The sequence below is a fragment of the Rhineura floridana genome, chromosome 2 (assembly GCF_030035675.1).
Source record: "Rhineura floridana isolate rRhiFlo1 chromosome 2, rRhiFlo1.hap2, whole genome shotgun sequence".
NCBI lineage: Eukaryota > Metazoa > Chordata > Lepidosauria > Squamata > Rhineuridae > Rhineura > Rhineura floridana.
In genome coordinates, this window is record NC_084481.1 from 85,423,528 (window position 1) to 85,441,326 (window position 17,799).

The following is a 17,799-nucleotide window of genomic DNA, read 5'->3' on the forward strand; positions in this document are numbered from 1 at the left end:
CATCCTACCTATCTGTGCCCAAAATAATTTTGCCTATTTACACAACCACCACATATGATAAAAAGATCCTTCTTGTTGTTTACATTTCCAACATACATTAGAAACATTACTATACATTTTTGACAACTTTTCTGGAGTCATATACCAACAATACATCATTTTATAAAAAAATTTCTTTAAGATTATAACATAATGTAAATTTCAAACCTTTTTTCCACATATTTTCCCATTGATCCATGTGTATATTATAACCAAAATTTTTTGCCCACTTGACCATACACTCTTTTACTTGTTCTTCTTCCATATACATTTTTGCAATTATACATTCATCATTTGTACACAAACCTATTTCAAAGTCAGATTTATTTATTTCAAACCCATACATTTTCTTGTCCATTTTGTATCTTTCTAACAATTGTAAATAGGCAAACCATTGTGAACTATATCCTTCCTTTATTAGTTGTTCTCTCTCTTTCATTATATATTCTCCATGCACATTTTCTAATAGTTCTTGGTAAGTTAACCATTTCTCTTTTCCAGCCATTTCTCTTCTATAAAATGCTTCTTGACTTGAAACACATAGTGGTATTTTCGAAAAAAAACCTTGTTTTGTATTTATTCCATATTTTCAACAAAGGACGTCTTATAAAATGATTATTAAAATCCACATTAACTTTTACTTTATCATACCATAGATATCCATGCCATCCCCACTTCAGGTTATGACCCTCCAAATCCAATAATCTTTTGTTCCTCAATACAACCCATTCCTTTATCCAGACTAAGCAACAAGCAGCAAAATAAAGTCTCAAATTTGGTAATCCCAATCCTCCTCTTTCTTTAGCATCTTGTAATAATTTAAATTTAACTCTTGGTTTTTTCCCCTGCCAAACAAATTTAGAAATATCTTTTTGCCATTGTTTAAAAGGTAAATCAGAGGATATGACAGGTATTGTTTGAAATAGAAACATCATTCTCGGCAATACATTCATTTTTATTACAGATATTCTGCCCATTAATGACAACTGTAATTTATCCCATTTTAACAAATCTTTCTTAATCTCTGTCCATAATTTTTCATAATTATTATGAAACAACTTTGAATTTTTATTTGTCATAATAATACCTAAATATTTCACCTTTTCTTCTATTTTAAAATCTATCTTCTCCTTTAACTCTTTTTGATCCCTTAAAGATAAATTTTTCACCAACATCTTTGTTTTTTGGTTGTTGATCTTAAATCCTGCTAATGGTCCAAATTCTTCCATCAATACTTTGATTCCTTTCAAGGGATTTTCTAATACAATTATCAAGTCGTCAGCAAATGCTTTCAATTTATATTCCTCTTTTTTTATCTTTATTCCCGAAATCCTTTTGTCTTGCCTTATGTCTCTAAGCAGCACTTCTAGAACCAAAATAAATAAAAGAGGGGACAGTGGACATCCCTGTCTTGTACCCTTTTGTATTTCACATGAGTCCGTTAAATCCCCATTGACAATTATCTGTGCCTTCTGTGATGTATAAATCGATCTAATCCATTTTATAAAGTTATCTCCAAAGTCCATTTGGTCTAGAACTTTAAACATAAATTTCCAATTCAAATTATCAAATGCTTTCTCAGCATCCAAGAAAATCAAAGCTGCTTGTATGTCATTTCGTTGTTCTAGATACTCCAGCACATTCAAAACATTCCTGACGTTATCACGTAATTGTCTTTTAGGTAAAAACCCCGCTTGATCTTCCTGAATAAATTGTTGCAATATTATTTTCATTCTTTCAGCCAAAATCATTGTAAAAATTTTGTAGTCATTATTCAATAAAGATATTGGCCGATAATTTTTTGTTTTGGTTAGATCCTGCTCCTCTTTAGGTATTAGTGTTATATTGGCATTTTTCCAACTATCCGGTATCTTCCCTTCTTGCAAAATAGAATTCATTGTGTACTGTAAAGGTAATAAAAGTTCCTCCTCCAAGCATTTATAATACATTGCTGATAGTCCATCCGGTCCTGGCGCCTTTCCTAATTTAATTTTACTTATAGCCTCAGATATTTCTCTTGACGTAATAGGACCATTAATAGCTTGTCTCTGAAGATCTGTAATTTTAGGCAAATTCTGTTTAGATATATACTCTTCTATTTTTTCAGAGGGAATTTCCTGACACTTGTACAAAGTTGAATAATATTGATGAAAAACCCTTTGGATTTTTACATTGTCTGTCAACATCTCATCTCCTTCTTGTATCTTTAAAATAAGATTTTTTTGTCGTTCTTTTCTTAATTTATATGCTAGCAATTTCCCCGGTTTATTTGAAAATTCAAAAGTCCTTTGTTTAGCAAAGTTTAATTTACTTTCAATTTCTCTAACTGTCAACATTGACACTTGTTTCTGTAATATTTTAATTTGATTTACAGTAGAAGCTTTAGTTGGATTCTTTTTCAATTCTTCCTCTTTTTGTTTTATTTCTTCCAAGATCAATTGCATTTTCTGTTGTTTCTTCTTTTTAAATTCAGAATTACATTTAATAAAATATCCCCTCATAAATGCTTTACTTGTATCCCAAACAATATTTTCATCTGTTCCTTTATGTAAATTGTGTTCAAAAACTCTTTTAATTTCTTCTTACATTCCTGCACTATTTTATTATTCTGTAATAAAGATTCATTTAGTCTCCATCTAAATCCAAGATTTTTTTTTTTAAAGTCAATATCACTGGATTATGATCTGAAAAAAAAATTGGTAATACATCCATCTTGGAAATGTCTTTCACTAAACTTTTAGACATCCAAATCATATCAATCCTCGAAAATGTTTTATGTCTTTCTGAAAAATAAGTAAATTCCTTTGCATTGTCATTTATATATCTCCAAGCATCCACCAATTCTAAATTTTCCATCAATTCAAAGCAAATCTTCGGCAATTTGCCCTGTGTCTCTTTAATATTTTTCTCAGAAAGTCTATCCATTTTTGGTGAAATTACCCCATTCCAATCACCCATGACACACCAATGATCATATGCAAACTCTGATAATTTTTCCATAAATCCAGTATAAAACCTTGTTTTATCTTCATTGGGAGCATAAATACCCACTATCAAGATTTTTGTACTCTGTATGGTGATTTCAACTCCCACAAATCTGCCACTATCATCCAATAATATCAATTTAGGAGACAATTGTGAATTAATATAAAGAACCACACCATTTTTTTTTAATCCTGCCAAAATAAATTCTTCACCCAAATTTTTACAGATTAAATATTTGGAGTCTTTCTTCTTAATATGAGTTTCTTGTAAACAAATTATATCCAATTTTAATTTTTTCAAATAATGAAATACTTTCTTTCTCTTCTGCGACGAATTAGCTCCGTTTATATTCCAAGTTAGATATTTGTAATCCATTTTTAAGCATGTATTTTAGAAAAGTCTGTACCTGTTGCTCCCTTTGATTCATCATCATCCCTTTCTTCCTCTACCTGTTTCTGTTGACTTTGTTTCCCAGGAATTATGTCCATGTCTTTGAGTTTATCTTCTTCCATGTCTTTTGAAGCTTTTCTCAAGAAATCCCTTGCTTTTTGAACAGTATTTAATCGATATTTCTGTTGTCTAAATGTAAAAATCACTCCCTCTGGAACATCCCATCTAAACTGAATTTTACATTGTTTGAGTTTTTCTGTGAAGAAAGCATATTCTTTTCTCTTACGTAAAAGTCTAATAGGAATTTCCTTCATCACCAGTATTTCTTTACCATCAATTTTGAAGACATTGTTAAAATGATGTTGCAATACCATATCTCTGGTCCTCTTTTTCAGAAAATAAACAAGCACATCTCTTGGGATTTTTTTCATTGTTGCATATCTAGAATTAATTCTATAAACTTTATCTATTTCAAAATCCATCCGGTCTTCATCCCAGTCCAAGGATTTTACCAAGGCAGTAACAATTTTCTCTCTGATATCTTCACCTGTTTCCTCAGGAATTGCACAGAATCTCAAGCAATGTTCTTTATCTCTAAGTTCCATAGCAGCAATATAGTCCAGATTTTTTTCCAATTCCACATTTGCAATATCTATTCTATTCTCTAAGGTTTGCACCTTATCTTTAACATTTTTTACTTCCTGTGTTAGTTGCCCAATGTTATTTTTAATCTCACCCACTTCTGTTTTGATATGATCTTGTAAATCTTTAAAATCCTTTTTCATATTGCAAAATTCATCTTTAAATTGTTGTCTGTCCTGTTTCATCTCTTGTTTCATCTCTTGTTTAAAATCATTAAACCCCTCCATAATTTTCTGGAACATGTCTATCCCTTCCTGTGTATCAGTTGAAACTCTTCGCTCTAAAACTTTGGCTGCTTTCCTGGTTGTCATTCTTGAAAAAAAAACTTTTTCTATTATTAGCCAATGTTCCCAAACTTAGAGGCAAACTGTTTCTTTCTTTTTTTCCCCAGCAACAAAAGAGTTAATATTCCAGGCCTGTTAATATGATCTTGACCAACACGGTTCTTATCACCAGCACGTTCAGGAATGTAAAACAAATCCAGTTCTCATCATCCAGCAGTTAGTAACATACACGAACAGCAGATTCGTTAAAATAATAATAATAATAATAATCCCACGTAAAAAGGAATAAGAAAAATAGTCTCAGATATATTTCCTTCAAATAATCAAATCATCTTGTCTAATAGGTTGCCTCTTATCCATTTTAATCTTTGTAATTCCAAATTTAAGCCAGCTTTTTGTCATAAAGAAAAATAAACAGGTTCTTTGAATTGCTCCCTTCTTCCTTAACTTTATATAAAGCAAAAAAAAAAAGTGTGACTCACCCAAGTTTCTGAATTGCTGATTCGTAAACAAGTCTCTTTTACGATAGTAATTTAAGTCAAAGATAAGATTTAGACAGAAGGAGGCTAGCTCGTTAAAAACGTTTTTAAAAGAGAAAAAAAATGTCTCGCTTACTTTCAGCACAGCTTGTTGGAAATCCAGACTCCGTCTTCCGCTGCCAGATATGCCTTCTTATCTCTGAGGGATTCCTGATCAAATCTAGCAATCTGCAGCTCAACGAAGTTCCGTGGATAATCTCTTCGGTTCCCCTTTTATCTTGGAGAACATTTACACCAGTCAAAAATTCCTCTTGACTGGCTTTTAACTGAAAACAGCTTCCTCTGAGGCAGAGCTCCCTCAGAGACAACCACCAGCCAGCACTCCTTCCAGGAAGTCCCTACAGCCCTTACCTTTCTCCGGTGGGGTTGCTGCAGCTGGCATTTTCGTCACGGCCGATGCCCTCTCTTGCTGCCGCTGCAGTCGTGTTTTTTCACCCGACTTGCGCCAGCGCTGCGGCTGCTGGAGTCCGGGGTCCTGCTGCGGCCTGGGCTGGGGCTGCGGCTCATTGCTTGCTGCTGTGGTCGGGGCACCTGCGCCGCTGTGGTCACCGCCTGCTTGCTTGCTGCTGCCGTTGGGGGTCGTGTTGCCTCCGGGGCTTGTCGTTGCGGCTGGTTTCTCTGCTACCGCTGCTGCTCCCTTCCTGCTTGGGCCTTGTGTCGCTGCCGGGTGTGCCATTGCCGTGGCGCCGTGGCCCTGCATCGCTGTCGTCGCTGCCGCCTGTTGTGGCCCAGCGCCGTCGTTGCTGTTGCGGGCCATGTTGTTCCTTGAGGACCGTCGTTGCGGCCTGTCTGTTTGTCATTGCCGCCCCTGCCCTCTGGAGGGTGGGCGTCATTGCTGTTGTCCCGCAACTGCTGCTAGGTGCTGCTAGGACATTGTCTATGCGGCTGCATTGTCGCTGCCATCGCTGCGTTGTCATCATTGCCGATGCCCGCCCATGTCACCTCGGATACCATCGTTACGACTCGTGTCGTCTGGGATACCATCGCTACGACCTGGAGCAGGCATTTTGCTGTTGCGGACTTGTCATCGCAGCTTCACTGCCACTGTTTGTTCGGGTGATCCATCATTGTGGCCGATTACAGTTGGAGTGTTTGTGGAGTGTGTATGACTGTGTGAATGTGAATGTGAAATTGGGTTGTAATTTATATTGATTTAGTTTAAGTTAAATTGAATTGTTTTAATTAATTACAGCTGTATAGGATACGGAGGCGGGTCTCCGGACTAATTTTGTTAGGGTGGGTGGCCTGTTGATTGAGATAGGGATAGAGGCATGTGAAAGCCGGGGAGGGAGGTGGGGGGCCAAGTTATAGGAAGTTTGGGCGGCAGGTGCTGAAAGGGTGCTGCTGGCAGACCATGCCGGAATAGGGGAACACGGGATAGATGCATTATATCCATCCCATGTTCCGGGTCTGCTCAGAACCAGATGGAGGCTGGGGGACGCAAGGTTCCTACCGACCTTTGACTGCTGTTATGTAATGCCAGGTCTGTAACGCAGAAGACCTCACTCATCCATGACATGATCTTGGATGGGCGGGCAGACCTGGCATGCATTACGGAGACTTGGTTGGACGAAGCCTCTGCTCCCATTCTTGAGGCCATGTGTCCACCAGGTTTCCGTTATGCACAGCAGCCGAGGGTGGGAAGGCGGGGAGGGGTCGTGGCAGTCATCTATCGAGAGTCCTTGGTTTTTGCCAGACCTCCTCTTCATAGGACCCAGTTTGTTGATTGTATGTACTGGAGGTTGGGCCCGAAGGGCAGTTTAGGGATCCTGCTGGTGTACCGCCCACCCCGCTGCACAGCGGACTCCCTGGCCGAGGTGCTGGAGGTGGTCTCGGCTGTATGGGCATTGTCCCCAGAATTGTTAGTGCTGGGTGACTTTAACGTGCATGCTGAGACCACTCTCACTGGAGCCCCTCGGGATTTCCTGGAAACCATGGCTTCCTGGGAACTGCACCTTAGTAATATTGGGCCCACCCATGTAGCTGGTCATACTCTTGACCTTGTGTTTGTCCTGGGAGAGGAGAGAAGTGGTCTGAAATTGGGAGTGGTTTATTCCACCCCTGTGTCATGGTCAGATCACTACCTGGTAAACATGAACTTCTCGATACCATGCCCCCTCCGCAGGGGTGAAGGACCTATTCAAATGGTCTGCCCCAGGCGCCTGATGGATCCGGATGGATTCCTGACTGTGCTTGGGGAATTGGAACCTGCTGAAGGTCGCCCGGTCGAAACCCTGGTGAAGGAGTGGAATGATGGTATCACCAGGGCATTAGACCGGGTGGCTCCGAAACGTCCTCTCCCCCTGAATAGAACTCAGCTAGCACCATGGTATACACCGCGGTTGCGTAGTCTGAGACAGGAGGTGAGACGACTAGAGCGCCGGTGGCGGAAATCCCGCTCTGAAGATGTCCGGACACAGGTTAGAGCAGCAGCAGCTGCCTACCAGGTGGCAATAAAGGCAGGAAAGAAGGCTTTCTTTGCTGCCTCTATTGCATCTGCGGAGTGCTGTCCCAGGAGGCTGTTCCAGGTGGTCCGAAGCCTGGTCGGTCCAGTTGCTCAGGAACCCTTGGAACAGTCAAAGGCCTCCTGTGACATATTAGCAAAGCACTTCGCTGATAAAATCGAACACTTACGGAGCTCGATTCTGTGCGCCGTGCATACAGTGGATGAACCAGAGTTGGCCAGTTGCATGCTGGTGAGTTGGGATCGGTTTCAGCTTCTCCCTTCTGAGGATGTGGACAAGGTGCTTACAACTGTGAAGCCTACCACTTGTCTAACTGATCCTTGCCCATCGTGGCTCATTATGAGCTGCAGAGAGAAATTGGGCGAGGGGATCAAAGCGGTGGTAAATGCATCCTTGAAAGAGGGTGTGATGCCATCAGCCTTCAAGGAGGCAATTGTAAAGCCCATCCTGAAGAAGCCCTCCTTGGATCCCCAAGTTTTTAATAACTTCCGCCCAATTTCGAATCTACAATTTTTGGGCAAGGTCATTGAGCGAGTGGTGGCCAACCAGTTGTCAGCACACTTGGATGAAATGGATTACTTGGATCCATACCAATCGGGTTTCAGGACTGGTCACGGAACTGAAACAGCCTTGGTCGCTCTGGTAGATGATTTGAGGAGGGCATTAGATAGGGGAGAATTCTCCTTTCTTGTCCTCCTCGATCTCTCAGCAGCTTTTGATACTGTCGACCACAGTATCCTTTTACATCACCTGGAGGGATTGGGAATTGGAGGTACTGTATTGCAGTGGTTCCATTCCTTCCTCTCCGATAGGTTTCCAACAGGTAGCATTGGGGGAGGAGGTTTCAGACCCTTGGCCTCTCAATTGTGGTGTGCCACAGGGTTCTATCCTCTCTCCCATGCTATTTAACATTTATATGAAGCCGCTAGGGACAATCATTAGGAGATTTGGGCTGCAGTGTCACCAATATGCAGATGACACTCAGCTCTATCTCTCGTTTAAATCTTCACCAGAGTCGGCTGTGGAGACTGTGAGGCGTCCTTCCCTGGCTCTCCCTGTCAGGTTCCTACCTGCTCGTGGTTACTGCCTGTCACTAGGCACCACCAGGGACTCCACCAGTCCGGACCGCTCTGTCTTATGGTTTCTCTCCCCGCTCTAGCACAGATCTCAACAGATCCCCCTGCTAGGCAACCACCAGTAACGTCCTAATACTAGTATTCCCAGAGACTCTGAATACTGGTATTGTTATTCTCTTCACCGCTGCCACCATTTGTTACAGTTCCCCTTCAGCCTTGGTCATTACCTTACCCTCCCTTCTGGTCTGTGAAACCCCAGCCAAGGATCAGGCCTTTGGTAAACCAAATTAAGTATTTATTACAGATCACAAAGCTAACAAGATTAACAAGATTTCTTCTTAAGGCACATAAGCATATGGTTTTACTCAATACTAATCTGAACTCCACCTCCCTCCTTCTCCACTCTCTCATGTCAAACAACTCTCTAAACCCCACTAAGCAACCCACTCAGTTCTCTTCTCCCCCCCAGATTCCACTCTCACTCTTCCTTTTATACATTCAGCCATTTTAAACACTCAGCCAATCATCTCGCATTCTACTGCCCATTCACTCCCCCTCTTTCACTCCACTTACCATGTATCTTCTAAACAACCAACACTTACCATATATACATTAATATAGGAACATCACATTTCCCCCCCCTTAAACAACAGCAGAGTATTATTCCTGTTCCAGGATTTATACGTCGCGTTAACAAATAAAAGTCTCTATGAGGAAAATGTATTTCTTTGTTCCTCTGTCTGGTCACGTCACTGCAGTCCCAGCCACTTGCCTGGAAAGTCCATCGGCCAGTACATTGTCCTTGCCTTTTATGAACTGGAAGTCCACTTGATAGTCCTGTAGGGCCCAGGACCACCTCTGCAGCATAGTGTTATGGTTTCTCATAGTCTGCAACCATAACAAGGCCCGATGATCCGTAGTCACTGTGAATCTTCGTCCCCACACGTATGGGCGCAACTTGTTCAGTCCCCACACAACCGCTAGGCACTCCTTCTGGACCGACGAATAGTTTTTCTCCCTCGGCATCAGCTTGCGACTCAGGTACGCCACTGGATGTCTGGTGCCTTCTCTCTCCTGTAGCAAGACGACTCCCAGCGCCAGGTCCGACGCATCTGTAGCCACGATGAATGGTTTCTCATAGTCTGGTGCTATTAATATGGGTCCTTGGCACAAGGCTTGCTTCAGTAGATCAAAAGCCTTCTGACATTCATCCGTCCATACCGCATGCTCAGAACACTTCTTCTTGGTCAATTCATGCAAGGGGGTTGCTATTTCTCCAAAATTTCTCACAAACTTCCTATAAAAACCAGCCACACCTAGAAATGCCCTTACTTGTTTTTTGGTTAAGGGGATCGGCCACGCTTGTATTGCCTCCACCTTGCTCCATAAGGGGGTGATTTTCCCACTCCCCACCTTATGTCCTAAATAAATTACTTCCTTTAGTCCAAACTGGCATTTCTTAGCTTTTATTGTGAGGCCTGCTTTTCTTAAGGCCTCCAATACTGTTGTCAGGTGTTGGACATGCTCAGGCACCGACTCGCTAAAAATGGCCACGTCATCGATATAGGCCACTGCAAAATCTGACATGCCTCGCAACACAGTATTGATTAGCCTCTGAAATGAACTTGGTGAATTCCTTAGTCCCATGGGTAAGGTCACAAACTCATATAACCCATCTGGTGTACTGAAGGCAGTTTTGGCTCTGGATTGCTCGTCTAGTTCCATTTGCCAAAATCCTTTACAGAGATCTAGTGTAGAGATAATGGTTGCTGCCCCCAATAACTCTAACATTGCGTCTACCCTAGGCATAGGATACGCATCTGGGACAGTAATTTTATTGATTAGCCGATAATCAATGCAAAACCTGGTCGTTCCATCTTTTTTCGGAACCAGGACAATACTTGAGGCCCAGGGACTGATGGATTCCCTGATCACTTCTAATTCCAGCATATCTTCCACCTCCTTTTTGATCTCATTCAAAACTTTCCCATTCACACGGTACGGAACAGATCTGATTGGGGCATGATCTCCAGTATCAATGGAATGTATAACTATACTGGTTCGGCCAGGTTTGTTGCTAAAGAGATTCCTATAGATTTTCAAAACTCTCAGAATCTCCTCTTTTACTTCCTCCTTCACCTCCTCTGACCATTCCACTTGATCTACCCCTCCTTTGTCTTTGCTTTCCTGTACCAAATCTGGAAGTTCAGGCCCACTTCCCTCAGGGAATAAGGTAACTTGCAACACCTGTGCATCCCTCGTATGGTAAGGCTTTAACATATTTACATGAACCACTTTGTTTTTGTTTAATTGGTCTGTGGTAAATACATTCGTCACTGTGTCAAGCCTTTCTCTGATAGTATATGGTCCTTCCCAGTTAGCCTGTAATTTGTCATGTTTCCTGGGTATGAATGCCATAACTATATCTCCCACATCATACACACGTTCCCTGGCTATTCTGTCCAGAGCTTGGAAAAGTTACTTTTTTGAACTACAGCTCCCATCAGCCTAATCCAGTGGCCATGTTGCCTAGGGCTGATGGGAGTTGTAGTTCAAAAAAGTAACTTTTCCAAGCTCTGGTTCTGTCATACCAGTAACTTTGCTTCTGCTGAGCTTGACTGAGATTCTCTTTCACCACTTCCATCATTTGTTTCACTGGTTCACATTCATCCTTTCTCTCAGCAGGCATCCACAGTCTATATAAAATCCCATTCTCACACACAACTTGATTCCTCAGTTTGTCAGTGAAAGGAATCTGTCGGGTCAGAGCTTGTTCCTCTATTTGATTCAAACTGATATCTTTATGCAGCTCTTCCCTGAATTGCTCTGCCTCTTCTCTAGAGACCAGCTGATACAGTTTGTCTCCTTCAGCAGGCCTGCTAGTGGTTGCTATGGTGACCTGAGGCTGGTTAACAGATTCCACCCTGTTTGTTTCAGCCCCCCTTAATATGGCTTCTTTTTCTCTGCCAATTTGCTGTCTGGTCACTACATAGATCTTTCCTTGGGCACCCATTACATCCCTTCCCAGTATTACTGGTTCTTGTTGCTGGGCATTAATGCCTACTTTATATCGGCCCTCTCGGCCTCTCCAAGTCATATCCACCAGGGCCACAGGCAAACTTTCTGGTTGACCCCTCACTCCTTGGATAGTCACAGTTTCCTGAGGTAATATTACCTCACATTTTATTAAATCTGGCCTCAGTAATGTCTGAGCGGCACCAGTATCAAGCAATGCCCAATAATTTGCCCCTTGTACACTCACTTCCTCTCTCAGACTTGAATCAAGGTCTGTTACTTCTGTCCAGTTTATCTGGCAGAACTGAACCTTTTTCTCTGTTTCTAAAGCCTTGGGCTCTGTTTTCACTGCCCTTGTCTGAGCAGGATTACTAATGGGGTTGGCAACCTCACATTGAAAACGTAGGTGCCCCGGTCTACCACATTTGTAGCATAATTTCTCCTCACTTTTAGGGTACACAGATCCACTCTGGGGTGTCCTGTGCCCTTCAGATTTTACTGGGGGACTCACTCGCTGTGGTACCACATCCCTTCTGCCAGCATTATATGGTCTGGGTTTAAAATCTCTTGATGTTTTCCCCACCCAGCCAGTTCTGTTGGAGGCAAAGTGATCCGCCATCTCTGCGGCCTCCTGCACCGATGTAGGGGAACGGTCTTTGACCAGGAGCCTTATTTCTGGTGGTAACTGATGGTATAATTGATCCAATATCATGAGGTTTTTCACCTCCTCCACAGACTGAGCTTTTGCACTTGTCAGCCATTTCCCAAATATGTCCATCAGTTTTGCCCCCAGCTCCACGAAAGACCTCCCTGTCTGTATCTGTCAGTTTCTGAAAAGCTTTCTACAATGATCAGGCCCCAGTTTGAATCTTTTAAACACTGCTTCTTTGAATTCAGCATAGGTGACGGGCCTGTCTGAGGGGAAATATTGGTATACCTCAGCCAATTCCCCTTTAATCAGGTTTGATAAATACTGCATGTATTTATCTTCAGTTAGCCCCCACAACTGAGCTGCTTTTTCAAAGGTGCTGAGGTAAATTTGAGGATCTTGACCAGGCTCATAGACAGCAAAGTCCTTTGGAGTAATTTTTATTTTTGCTCCATCTCTGCCCTTTCTTGTTTCATCAGAATGAAACTTCTCTCTTTCAAATTTTAACTTTTCTACTTGTAATTTGGCATCCACTGCTCCCTCTCCTCAAACCCCATTCTCAACTTCTCAGTTTCCAACTCCCTCTGTTTGTCTTTTTCCTCAGCCTCAAAGACACGCTGTTTGTCTTTTTCCTCAGCCTCCATCCTCATTCTCTCAGTTTCCACCCTCAATCTCTCAGCTTCCAACTCCCTCTGCTTGTCTTTTTCCTCAGCCTCCCATCTTAACTTCTCTCTCAAGTACTCTATATAAGCGGGATTGCTTAAATATCCTTCTGGGGTCTCTTCCCTGACAGGTTGTTTTTGCTGGGCAGTTGCAAATCCTATAAGTGCTACCCTCAATTCATCTACCCCTTTACCCTCCTGAGGTAAATTGAATGTTATGCACTTCTCCACCAGCTCCTCTCTTTTCATTTTTATGTATTTAGCCATGGTGTTTGAGTTCACTCACTCTTTGCCACACACTCTTTGCCAGTCACTCTCACAAGTAATCTTGTTTTGTTATTTCTGTTTGCCACACAACTATTAGGGATTGTCTAGTATTCGTATCTCACTGCTACAGCCAACACCTGTGACGTAGTCTCCTTTGTCACCACGTGTCTTTGGGACTCTCTTTGGTTCGTATCTGGATTATCTGTTGTTCGTATCCCACCGCTAACACCACATGTGAGGCGTCCTTCCCTGGCTCTCCCTGTCAGGTTCCTACCTGCTCGTGGTTACTGCCTGTCACTAGGCACCACCAGGGACTCCACCAGTCCGGACCACTCTCTCTTATGGTTTCTCTCCCCGCTCTAGCACAGATCTCAACAGATCCCCCTGCTAGGCAACCACCAGTAACGTCCTAATACTAGTATTCCCAGAGACTCTGAATACTGGTATTGTTATTCTCTTCACCGCTGCCACCATTTGTTACAGTTCCCCTTCAGCCTTGGTCATTACCTTACCCTCCCTTCTGGTCTGTGAAACCCCAGCCAAGGATCAGGCCTTTGGTAAACCAAATTAAGTATTTATTACAGATAACAAAGCTAACAAGATTAACAAGATTTCTTCTTAAGGCACATAAGCATATGGTTTTACTCAATACTAATCCGAACTCCACCTCCCTCCTTCTTCACTCTCTCCTGGCAAACAACTCTCTAAACCCCACCAAGCAATCCACTCAGTTCTCTTCTCCCCCCCAGATTCCACTCTCACTCTTCCTTTTATACATTCAGCCATTTTAAACACTCAGCCAATCATCTCGCATTCTACTGCCCATTCACTCCCCCTCTTTCACTCCACTTACCATGTATCTTCTAAACAACCAACACTTACCATATATACATTAATATAGGAACATCACAGAGACCTTGTCCAAGTGCCTGGAATCCGTGAGTGGATGGATGGGAAGGAACAAGCTGAAACTGAACCCCGATAAGACCGAGGTGCTGCTTGTGGGGGACAAAAGAAGGTTGGGAGATGTTGACTTGAAGTTCAATGGGGTGACTTTACCCCTGAAGGACCAGGTCCGCAGCCTTGGGGTTGTACTTGATTCCAGGCTGTCCATGGAGGCTCAGATTTCGGCAGTGAGCCGGGCAGCCTGGTATCAACTACACCTCATACGAAGGCTGCAACCCTACCTTCCTGTTCATCAGCTCCCCCTGGTAGTACACGCCCTGGTCACCTCTCGTTTGGATTACTGTAATGCGCTCTACATGGGGTTACCCTTGAAAACAGTCCGGAAACTACAACTTATACAAAATGCAGCGGCTCAACTACTTATGAACAGTCGCCGCCGGGATCACATCACACCAGTGTTGTTCGATCTACTCTGGCTTCCAGTTGTTTTCCGGGCCCAATTCAAGGTGTTGGTATTAACCTTTAAATCCCTATACGGTATTGGCCCAGTTTATTTTACGGAGCGCCTTCAACGCCACCAATTATGCCGCCCGACAAGATCAGCCACACAGGGCCTTCTCTCAATCCCGCTGACAAAAACAGCTAGATTGGCGGGTACTAGAGAGAGGGCATTCTCCGTGGTGGTCCCCACCCTCTGGAACTCCCTCCCACAAGATCTCCGGCACGCCTCTTCCCTAAATACATTTCGTAAAGCTTTAAAGACCTGGCTCTTTCAACAGGCCTTTGGGATTTCTGGGGAGGGTTAATTACTGAGATTGAAATGCCTCCTACCCTGTTTTAATGTTATTGTCTGCTGCTGTATTGTTTTTATACTGTTTTTATATTGTATCATTGTATTTTATCATATTGTATTTTAACTGCCTTGTACGTCGCCTAGAGTGGCCATTGGCCAGATAGGCGACACAGAAATTAAATTTATTATTATTATTATTATTATTAGTTGCAGGTGCCTCAGCCGTCAGCGGGCATGGACGATCCAGCTGTTGTTGAGTCTAGCCCAGACCTTGAGGAAGAGAGCGAGCTAGCCGCCCCGCCAGTTCCCACAGATGGCCCTGCCCCTCAATGGGACAGCGCTCAGCCATCAAGGATTCCGAAAGAGCAGTAACTCCTCCTGTGCCAAGCAGTATCCCAGAGACACCTGACGCTTCCCAGCCCTCTGCTTCCCTGCCTGCAGATAAGGACCCTGTTCTGTTAGATGAGCCCGTGGAGATTTGCCCCCCTTCACCGCTCTCACGGCGTAGGGAGAAGCGGACAGGGCAGAGGGCTTGTGTGCGAAGGAGTTAGAGGTTACACTCCAAGACCTCTCCTATTTAAGACTGCCACGCTGTGAATGGAGCGTTGAGTCAACTTTCATCACATATTGCAAAGCATGTCTAGAGGGTAGTTAGGGACTTGCAGTGAGTTAGCGTAGGGTCTTTTCTATGAGGCACTCAGCCTTTGATGTATCCATTACGTTAATAAAGCAAGAGTTCCTTGCACCCTCGTCTCCGACACACCCCATATAAAAGTTTATTGTCAAAACCAGTTGGTCATCGCAGAACATTTTTTTAAAAAAACTCGGTATTAGTTTCCTACATAATAAAAGCAGTGATACCTATGTAAACTGTGCCTAATTGCTTTAAAAATAGGTTTGGAAGGGGAGAGAAAGATTTACAACACAAGCATAATCCTTGCTATGTTCACTCAAAAGCCCCATTAATTTACAGCACAATCCTAACCATGTCTACTTAAAAGTGAGTCCTATTGAATCCAATAGGGTTTACTCTGGGTATGTGGGATTAGCATTGCAGCTTTACTCCCAAAAAAGTGAGTATAGGATTAAAGCTTCATATTGGGAAGGTTTTCAAAACATTGCCCTCTTCAACAGCCCAGGAAATTTTAAACTTGTTTGACTCCTGGACACAAGAGAAAAAAAGACTTTTGGTACTGCTGAAAGCTATATACTTACTCAATTTATGAGATTTTCAGATAAACAGGAAAAAACAACAGTTTTCTACATTTGCAGTGGGGTGTAGATACTGCCTGGAGGACCAGAAATCCCTTGTCAATCACAACCCTGACTTCACTTATTGGCTACAAACCTGAAAGTGTGGGGTTAGAGCAGCCAGCGAAGAGATCATTTTATAGAAGTTGCGGGGTGTAGGTGGCTGACATTTTGGGGTATATTTTGTGAACCAGACCACCTAGAAACTGCTTTTTTTTAAAAAAAAATGAAAGTTGAGAGACCAGAGATTAAACTGACTCACCCGGAGGCCCAGAGAGGATCCCAAAAATCCAGAGTCTCTGGGCAAAAACTGGACACTTGGCAACCCTAGACCAGAATGACCTGAGGCATCCATGGGGCAGAGCATCAGGCTGGAAGAAGAGGCAGCCATGGCTTTCCTTCCTGCCTGATGAGTAGAGGCGGTGATCTTCCGGGGACGTGGATGCTGTGTTCCTGCAGGAAAGCCCTTTGCAAAACAGCATTGCACAGGGTAAGTTGGCTCCACTCTTGATTGGGAGGGGGGAGGAGATCCAATGTCTCCTTCTCCCCCCCACCACATTTTTAATTAGGGTGTTTTTTTATCCTAATTATATATGAGCCCAACCCTCGAACTTATTTGATAGTGGCTCCAATATGGGGTGGGTGGTCCCCAGGTCTATCCAGGGCAGTTCAGCTTGATGCCCCCCCCAGATTGGAGCCTCAGGGTGGATGTGGGTGGTCTGTGCACAGCCATAGTAAGCCCCATTGAACTTATTTGGACCTTTTTTCCTGAGTAAACGTGTGTAGGATGCATTGCAAAACTCTTATTTATCTGAATTCACTGCAGCCTCCTTAAGTTGCTCCATGTAATATGCAAACATTTCTTATTATCTAATTAACTTGTGTGGATACACACAAGGAAATATCAAGTTGTGCTGTACAGTAATTTCAAATAAGCAAAAAATAGTCTTTGTCCCCATGGACCAAGAATGAAAATGCGGCAATGGGACAGAGTGGCTACCTTATATTAACACACTAGTCTCATGAGACCCAGCTTGCTTATGGACTTCATTTCTGTAACTCAGGAGTGGGCAGTTTTCAGGCTTGCAGGATTAAGTTGTTTCTCCCCCCACCCTAGAACTGTGACCTCCACCAATCAGATTCAATACAAATCTGCTACCCCACCCAGCTTTTGTCATTTCAGCAGTACAATTTGGGGTATAGTTGTACCATCTTGTCATTGCCATCCTTAAATGTCCTTAAAGAACAGTAGCGGACAGCATGGTGAGGCATCGCTACTGCTTACAGGGAGGTAGAGGGGGAAGGATGAGATGGCAGGAAGGTTGGCACAGTAGCAATACACTAGCAGAGCCACTCCTGTACTTCTGCCAGTGCATTTGCACCTAAGTAACCTCCCCTCTTCCTCGCCCCCTCTAGCTCCCTGTAAGCAGCAGCAGCAAAAGAACTGATCAGAGGTCAAGTGAGTAGCACTGCCCCACCATGCCATCTGCTCCAGCTTGTCAGTCTATATCAAATTACTCAGAGATCTACCAGTAGATCCCAAATAATCTACCTTCTGCTCAAAATATCTGTGTATTTTGGGACACAGAACCAGAGCTTGGAAGATTACTTTTAAAAAGTAATAAATTACAGTTACAATTACTTGTTGCAAAAAGTAGTAATTACCGTTACAATTACAATTGCTCTGAAAGTAACTGATTACTTTACTTTTTCTCAAAAGTAATCACTACAGTTACATTTCAGTTACTTTTTTAAAAAAAAACTCCTACAAAGTGCTGGCCTTGGCTGCTGCACATCTAAGTAGCCTAAAACAATATTAAAAATAAACACACACAC